Source organism: Bidens hawaiensis, unplaced genomic scaffold, assembly GCF_021521415.1.
Source record: "Bidens hawaiensis isolate Kalapana, Puna unplaced genomic scaffold, B.hawaiensis_p1.1 tig00083716_1, whole genome shotgun sequence".
Classification (NCBI taxonomy): domain Eukaryota; kingdom Viridiplantae; phylum Streptophyta; class Magnoliopsida; order Asterales; family Asteraceae; genus Bidens; species Bidens hawaiensis.
This window is the reverse complement of record NW_027504017.1, coordinates 1-9,794: the sequence shown is the minus strand read 5'-3', so window position 1 is coordinate 9,794 and position 9,794 is coordinate 1. Positions and strand designations below refer to the sequence as shown.

Genomic DNA, 9,794 nt, shown 5'->3' with positions numbered 1-9,794 from the left:
TTAACTTACAAACATAAACGAACATGAGCATGTTGATTTTTTAAATGAACAAACATGACACAAATATTTGTCTAATGAAGACGGGGATGCTGATGTAGTTGACGATGGTGGGTAGTATCGGAAGTTAACCGGCGATGGAGATGATAGACCAGCAACGGAGAACATATAAATGAGATAAATTAAATTAGTGTTGATGATGAAAATGTTTACCGATAAATGTGATCTTATAACCCATGTGAGGGCTATTAGGGTTTGGTAAGACCCATACCCCATATATCACTCTTTGATGATTAAGGGGTTATTTCCTAAATAAATGAAATGTTATAACTCGTTTAAGGGTTATCTGGGTTTGGTGTGACCCATGACCCATAAAAATTATTGTTTGATTATGAAAACACAAATAAATGAGATGTTATAACCCATTTAAAGACTATCCGGGTTTTATGAGACCCATACCCACGAATTCGGGTCAAATGCATGAGAAGCCTCCATTTATAAATCAAAGAATCTGGTGGCTCTAGAGAATGGGGAAAACAACCTGAGAGCGACACGTAGGATTTTAAGGTAAACAATTATATAGATAGTTTGATAGAGGTTCCCAAAAATAATTATATAATGAGCGAATATGATTAACCCAATTAACTAATTTTATACATAATACCTAAATAAAAATTTGATAAAAATAATTGAATAAGAAAAACAAAGTAACATATCATTTACCTAGGACCACTGATTGTCGGCTTTCAACCAAGGCACCCGGCAACTACTCACCTCATGAACTCACGAAGACACGACCTGCGACTTAGCCGGTTGTTATCCACTGTTGATTTTACTCATCAACAGTCCCCACTACAGTCTCCAATCGTCATTTATTCAACCATTGGATGTGTGACAATTGTATGAATGACTCTTACATTTGTTATATTGAAGATCAACTCTTTTTGAAAGTTGTGATTGATGATGTTATAAATCGTTTTTAAAACATGAACTCGCGTAGGGAACAAACATTTATAATATGTAATATCTTTTTTTTTAATTTAAAATGATTTTGTTTTTATTAAATGTTGACAATGCATTTATGATATGATAGAGATGCTGCATTTTATTTATTTTACCCGACCTGACATGTTCAGAGCTAAAAATTATGATGCCGAAGAAAATTGAAGCACCAAAATATCTCGAACACATAGAAAAAAATTTTAGCTCCATTTATTGTATTTTGAAATGTTATGCGAAAATATACATACAAAAATATATATATATATTAAATAATGACAAAAATGTCAATAATTATAAAACGTTACCATTTCCAAAAGAGTAAATATATTTTCAAAAGGAAAATGTATTCATTAAACTTAATGACATTATATGCCACTTAAATACACACACACACACACACACACATATATATATATATATATATATATATATATATATGGTGGGATCAAGAAAAAACTTCTTTTAAAGAGAGAACTTGAGAACTCCTATTATCACCATGAGATTTAACACATCAAAGGCTGGAAATAGAGGAAGGGGGGATGTGAGGCAGGGTTTTTAATGGTCAAGGGTATATTTGGAATTAGAAAAATAAAAAGAAATCGAAACTTTCCCTTCGCTTACACTTTCCCTCTTTCATCTGCAACCTTCTTCAAACTACATGAAAACCTAGGGTTTGAGCAATCAGTGGCAAAATCAAGCACGAAACAGAGTATCGATAGCAGGTAAACAATCGTAGTACTTAATCTCATATGTTACAAGCACCGATTAGTCGTATTTCTCGTGTATTCCAGAATGATTCGTGCATTTAGAGTCGATTAGGCACATACAAGTGACGATTAGGTGTATACCGTGTGAATACGAACGAGTTTGTGTGTGTTGCTTTAAATCAAAAAACAATATGGTGATATCAGTTAATTTTTGTTATGATTTTGAAAAATTAGTCAATTATTACACATATGTAGTACCTGAATCGTGTGTTTGGCTGCATTTAGAGTCGATTAGACACATTACAAGTGGCGATTAAGTGTCTACCGTGTCAAATACGAACGAGTTTGTGTGTTTTCTTTAAATCGAAAAATAATATGGTGATATCAGTTAGTTTTTGTTCATGTTTTTCATAATTAATCAGTTATTGCACATATGTAGTACCCGGATCGTGTGTTTGGCTACACATTTTTTAGATATGTTGGTCGGAACACAACAATTTTATTATACGTGTGAAAATCTAGTTATAATGCACAGGTTTATTGCATTATAACATAGATATGTTGATGCATCTAATTGTATTTGTTGACTATTGCACATACGCAGCACATTGATCATGTGTTTGGCTGCACGTTATTTTGGGTATGTTAGTCGAACAGAAATATTTTACCATATGGGTGCACAAATATCACAGATACGCAAATGTATATGTATTACATATACGATGCACATATATGTTGTGTATTACATTTATGTAGTATGAAAATGACATATTTTAATGCATGGTTTAGTTTTATTGCAGGATTAAGTATTATTTTTAGTACCCAATTATAACTTTACAATGTGTAAGGCTGCTCCATTTTTCAATTTAGTATATTGGGTAGTATATAAAAACTTGACAAGGGTGCATTAAAATCAGACAAGGGTGCATGAAAGTCTGACAAGATATGGCTGCTACTGCATATAGTTGGTTATAAAGTTTTGCTATTGGCTTGCACAGTTGGTTGACTATCATTGGCTTGGTTCTTCGGTGCTAATTGTCTGGTAGCTGGTTGATGTATGAACAAAGGGCAATATTGGTTCATGTTTACCTGCTGCAATATATTGCTTTAGTGTGCTGGATGGTTTGACGAACTGATTGATTCTTAATAAATCATTGGGTTATCTTTACAATTGTTGGGTGTGATGACTTGATTTTAAAAAAAAAGAAAATCATAATCAATATGAGCTATATTGGTGCATAAGGATGACATGTTTGAAGATTGTTTGTGTTATTGTTAAGTTTTATGTTTGTTTTGATAATTACAAGTGTTTGCTTGGAAAAGTTTATTAGTTTGGGTTGTTATTGTATGGATTAAGGATGTTGCTTAAGATGTATAGTTTTGTTTGGTGTTTGTGGTTTGTTAGGTTTGGTATGAGTATTGGGTTGTTTTCTTATTTTGGTTGGTGCAAATCTTGGGGAAATTTCCTAAATCTCACAAACCCATTTTTTTTGTATTTTCTTTTTAGTTAGTAAAATTTGATGAGGTACGCCCCTTTTACCAATATAATAAAATAAAGAATCAAATGTGGGTGTATTTGAAAAGGTTATTAATTAATTATTTTTTTTCCAAAATCCGTGTATAGTTAACAGTTGTGTTTTCAATTGAAAAATTTTGCATATAGGTCGTTGGACCACGATGTGTTTATGTGGTATGAAAGCAAATATGAATACTTTTGTACCTGTTATTAATGGTATCAATTGTTTTTTTAAACATGTAGTTGAATGTTACAGTTTAATCCCATAGTCATTCGCACCTAAACGTATATGTTAGTGATGTTACATATTTTATGAATGTATGTTGTTTTTGACATATGTAATAAAACATATAAGGCTGGATATATGTTGAATCTAATACAAAATGAGTCTTTTTCTTTAAGGCAAAGATGTATTTAAACAACAAATGAAATATTAAAATGCTAGACTGAAAACAAAGAAATGCTGAAGAATAAGCAAACAACATTACACAAAATCATAGTTACATAAATAATACATTTAAATACAATTGTTCATCGAGTCAAACAAGTCTTGACTCTAGTCCCACGTCATTTGCAGATCACCCCTCTACCATATATACCCTTTGTGCCACAACTTCTTTAACATTTTCCAATTCGTATAACGAAGCGGGCCTAAAAAATATGTATGCACACATGATTAATACACGTGAAACTCATGAATAAGAAGAACAACATCAGATAAACTGTTATAATATTCAATTTCATATAGTATCTCATCGATTATGCGTATTATACACCCAATCGAGCACACCGAGGCTATCATGTTTGACGTGCTCTGTTTTTGTCTTTTATGTGTATAATCGGTGAAGAAAATTAATTTAAAATGAAAGCTATGAAGGATGAGCATAAAGATCAGTTCATGTATTTTACATGAATTTCAAGTTACGTATATGTATTGTTGATGTATAACACCTATATGTAGTGTTGATGCATTGTGTATACGCAATGTTGATGTATTGCGTATACGCATTGCTAATGTGTTAGATTTTGCATATATAAATGGTGTACTTTACTGCATATTTATGTTATATTGCGTGTATGTATTGTTAAAAGTTAGGATTATTCAAAAACATTTTTTGTATATAACATAATATGTAATAGTAACAGTATTACATATATGCAATACTCAATATTACATATATGCAATACTTAATCATGTATGACACATATGTAATGCTCATTGTTACACATATATAACAACATATATAACAACGTAATACTGTATATTATGATTATTATGATATTTCTCTTATTATTACATATATGTAATACTTGTAGCATTACGTATATGTAATACTGTTAGTATTACATATACGTGGTACTCTGTATAACACAATTTTTACCCTTTTGTATTATTCATATATCTTCTAATAATGTATTGATACATGACTAATCAATTAAACCATCAAATCACATGAATCAAACAAATTATGGTATTTCCTTGAGTAATGCCGTTTTTAATCAAAATCCTCAAATTCTGGCCGACTTTGACCTCGAATCACCTAATTCTGATAGTTTTTGACCTAGAATCCCCAAATTATATAATTACAGAGTCATTATTCCTTGTAGAACGTGCATATAGAGCAATATATAACCAGATTAATAGGAAAACGATGAAATTCAGTAACAACACATATGATTAAGGAAGATAAAAGTTTGAATTCCAAAATACCTTAAGATGTCGTGTTTAATTGTTGAAATCAACGATGAAGAGAAGATTAGCCGACTGTATTTGCATAACTACGAACGAATAGTGGATTGATATTCAATATCTTTGATGATTTAGGGTTCTTAATCTTCAAGTTGTAATGTTTCATGATATTTTGGTGTACCGATTCACAATTTGTTGAGTTGTTGAGAGAGTTTGTCGTATACAGGAAGGTTGCAATTGTTGTACACGAGAAGCCATGGTGTATTTGGGGTATTTTTACAAAAATAACCCTATACTTAAGAGTTCTCTAGTTCTCTCCATAAAATGGAGTTCTCTCATGATATTCTCCCTATTTATATATATATATATATATATATATATATATATATATATGATTGATTTCTTTTGAGAACCGCTTTGAGTTTTAAGAACTTGAACGAATTCAACGTAACAATTTTTTTTGAATTTTTTTTACACGTGTAATACTTAAGTGTAAGTAATGTACAAAAAATTACAGTATTTTTTTACACACCAAATTGGCTTTTTACACATGTGTAACTTTTTTTTGAACGGCCAACTAAGTAACGCCGGGTACTTCGTACGCGGCCCTCATTGGCTAAAGGTAGCCCGAGCCGGCAATTAGTCCGGATGGACGAAGCCCCTAGCGGTCCACCTATTGAGGGATTCACCGGATAAAACCCGACCTCACGCCCGCCAAATGGCACGATAGCGATGAGCCGGTAAAACCGGGTGAGATCATGACTCGAACCCTGGAAAGCCAGGGTCATCCCTCATATCTCCCTTATAAATTGGTGATAGTGAGGTTCGAACCTCCTACCTCTCACTTATAAAGTGAGTGCTCTACCATTGAGCCACATCCAATTTATATACATGTGTAACTAACCTTTAAACTTGTGTAATCATCAAAAATATTTATTCTCTCTTCTGATTCATTTTTTAATTAAATTTAATCTTAGCCACATATTTCATAACATTTAATTAAATTTCGGCGTGTTTTATTTTTTTAAGGGTAAAAACCACTTCTTACACTTCTTAGGATAGTTTTACTTCTTATTTTAACCTTGCTCTATATATATATATACTAGAAGCGAACCCGCGTGATGCCGCGGTGACAACAGTTTACAACGTGATACCTGTTTCAGTTAGTTTATCAATCGATACTCGGTGACATTATCTAATAAATCATTAACAGGTTTGTGACCATGGGCCCGTGACTTCATAAAATGTTGATGTAAATCTAGGAGTCATTACTTAGTTTTTTGTTTGGGTTCTTATCTTTGGGTATGTCACATGGTTTCTTTTTCTTTTTATTTTATGAATGAAATTTTACTAAGATATTTTGTCCCCTTTAACCAAAAAAAGAGCAAACTCTACAAAACCTGCGCGTTGCGTCAGGGTGTGACGGGTCCATGCACAACTAATACACTTAACTATAGTTATTGCTAACTCATGAATTTCTCCTTTCATGATCCAAGTGTAGTTGTTTAAAGCACAAGATATTTATGTAAATATCAAATAACAAATGTGCCTTCATATAATCCAGTCTCCACCCACAAACAAATGGAATCAATTATACAACAAACCAAATACACCAGCAAGATAACATCTGAAACATAACAATAATATTATTCATAATACTTATGCTCAAATGAAGAAACTATAGTTATCCCTCATCGTTTTTAAAAAAGGAACATGCGCTTACTTCTTTCTTTATTTTTCAGCTCACTCTCCAACGTAACGCGTTAATCATCCACATCTGCATATTAATTAACCGATTATTTTAATAATATAATACAACCAATCTCGAAACCTTTAGAGCTGGTTATGAAATTCTTGATCAACTTACCCTTTATGATTTTTATTTCCATTGACAATTCCCATACCATTTAATAATCATTGTCTCTCCACCTTTCTCAACATTCGACAAATGCATAAGTATAGTTCCTACAATTATCAATCTTCGTGCTTTTATTCGTTCTGAACGATTGAATAGAATAGATGAAAAAAATATAAAAAAAAGGAAATTTTATGCACCAAGTGACCATAAATCACAAATGCCACTTACCATTTAAATGGTACCTTGACCCATGACCTCCAGACTCATAATTCTTCCAACACTGTGATGTGTCTCACCGCCCCAAGCATACCTCGGCTCTGCAACCAACCGCTTTACGCAAATCCGGTCACCAATCTGCAGACACAATAATCCATGTTAAACATGTATTTTTTAATAGAAGTGAAACGTATTATAGCAATGAGTATATATTATATTACCCTAAAGGGCTCAACGGGTTCAACTTCCTCGGGTTCACAATGCCATGGATGTGGAAGATAGCTGAGTTCTAATAATAAACTATTATCGGGTCTAATACAATATACAATGTCAATGCTTCCAGGTGTGACTGATCCTAAACCATGCTTAGCTGTAGTAAGAGCGGGCCGGACCCGAACCCAATCGCCAACTTTGAATTCCTCAACCCGTTCCATTTCTGCAGGATCCGCCTTCCATCCTCTGGACGCTCCAGGAAACCCGACTCGTAAAATCCCGGCGTCATCAACACAAAGTACGGTTCCAATACTATCCCGTGACTGACCCCTCCAACCAAACCTGTCAAAATAATAAGTTCACGATTAACCATGATTATAAAATCAGTATTGTTACAAACTTACAATAATAACATGAACTTTTGTGATCAAACCTTGGCTCTCCGACATCCGGTTTGAGTTGCACGTGTTGACCACGATCCAATGGTATGACTTTCACAACTTCATTGGCAAGAACACGAGCTTCACCGGAACAAAATGATACAAACAGGTTATCTTTGTCAGGGACACTCTGAACAAAACCGACACTCGTGTGTATTGTACCTTGCCACCCGTATGTTGGAGTGACAACTGTACTTTTAAATTTAACCCAATCTCCTACTTGATATCTATAAACCATTTTAAAAAAGTTAAAAAGTAATCATACAGAAAACATTCAATAATCTAAATAAACAAGCATATGAACTAACATTGTAGGGTATAAATGGACCCCTTTGTTAGCAAGTGCTTCCATCAAATCTTCTGAAATCCATTCCCGAGGGAGGGCCTCCAAGAAGTCACGCAGTGTCATGCCACTGTATCCACCAAATATGCATAAACATTACTGTTCAAAAATGAAAAATTAATGAAATTTATTACCTGTGATTCCTAACTTTTACAGCAGCCCCTGGATACTTAAGCATAACGATGATCCAATCAAGATTTTACGAATCATCTTTGCTGTATCAGCAGCTATATGGAAAGCATTGTTACCTTCATCGTTCTATAAACAAGCAGCACACGGTTTAGAGGCATAAAAACAATAATATGACAAATTTATGTAACTGAATTGTTGGGATACCTGCAAATTACAATTTGCTCCAGTGGATAAAAGCATTCCGACACATGATTTTGATCCTCTTGTCAACGCCACATGTAGCGGGTTGCATTGTGCACGTTCCGTATATTCACATCAACTCCAGCATAGAGAATAATCTATTCAAACAGTTAACTTTTTACATATCGCTATTGTATACGATTGCAAAAACTAATCTAATTTTTGTAAGAAATAATTATAAGGTTGTACGTTTACAAGTTACAGTTTTCAGGACTTTCGGTCCGTCTATTATAGAACGGGTCAGAATTGCCAGCTGACGTATAGCGTACCTTAACCAACTCAACATCATTAGTCATAGCAGCAGTATGCAAAGCGGTCCATCCATTCTGCGTATCTTGGGCCGTAGCATCAGCTCCAGCAGCAAGGAGTATCTGCACCAGTTCCCTACCACTTGCAATATAATTATATAAATCCTCTGCTTCTTGTTTACCGTAAGTATATACATATTTCAAGTAACTAACAATATATAAGCAATCTATCTAATAATATTAAATGCGACTAAAACTTACTCGCTTCATGATCTTTCTTTAAAGCAGCCGCCATACTTAACGCAGTGCCAATGGGGCTCGGTACGTCTATAGCATCACCGATTTCTTCAGAAGTTGCAACTTCAACCCATCTTGCAGACGGGGACCCGGCTGCAAGAGCAAAGACAAGTGGCGGGTCCCCGTCTTTATCAAGAACGTCAACATTAGCCTCGGGATATTTTAAAATAGCCTCAACGAGTTCCGCACTGCCACGTCTGCACGCCAAGTGAAGGGCGGTTTGACCATCACTATTTTGTGCTTCGAGCAGAGAATGAAACTAGTTGCCATCGTTCTTTGATGAAGCCCTTTGTAGAAACTCACTGTATTAAAAGAAAATTTATAAATTACATAATAAAAATGTAATATAATTTATAAAGCAAAGACAATATGGCTACTGACCTCACACCAGAAACATTGCCTTAGCAGATCAATTTATGTAAAAGACTTTGGTAATCAGGAACAACTTCTAAGTTAACTGAAGGAGAAGGCGGCAACCCGTTCGCTTTTGGTAGTACAGTTACATCACTGCATTTTTATGTTAAAACAAAGGGTAAATAAGAAATTTCATTTTACCTATCAGAAGCATTAAAATTTATTTATTGGACTTAAAATCTAACCCTAATAATACTTACTTATCTGGCTTGCAGGGGACCCGCGAGGTATTTCTTGTAGGTGTTGGAGAAATATTGCCAGCATGGCACTAAAAGTCGGTCTTTTAGGTGCCTTGAACTGCAAGCAATCCCCGATCATTTTCCAAAGATCCCTCGGTATTCCAACACCTACTACACTTGCATATTGTGGAGGTTGTCTCTTCGCCTTTACAGCTGCCCGATATATTTCCTCAGCACTTAAACCAGCCCATCTACAATCGAATATCATTATTTTAGAAATCTCAAACGGGTTAAATCCAGAA

The 9,794-nt window shown here is 34.1% G+C and overlaps 1 pseudogene; it reads right to left on the bottom strand.

Moving 5' to 3' along the window:
- Positions 1 to 6,791: 6,791 nt before the first annotated feature.
- Positions 6,792 to 9,760, bottom strand: LOC143607575 (E3 ubiquitin-protein ligase KEG-like; annotated as a pseudogene).
- Positions 9,761 to 9,794: the final 34 nt, after the last annotated feature.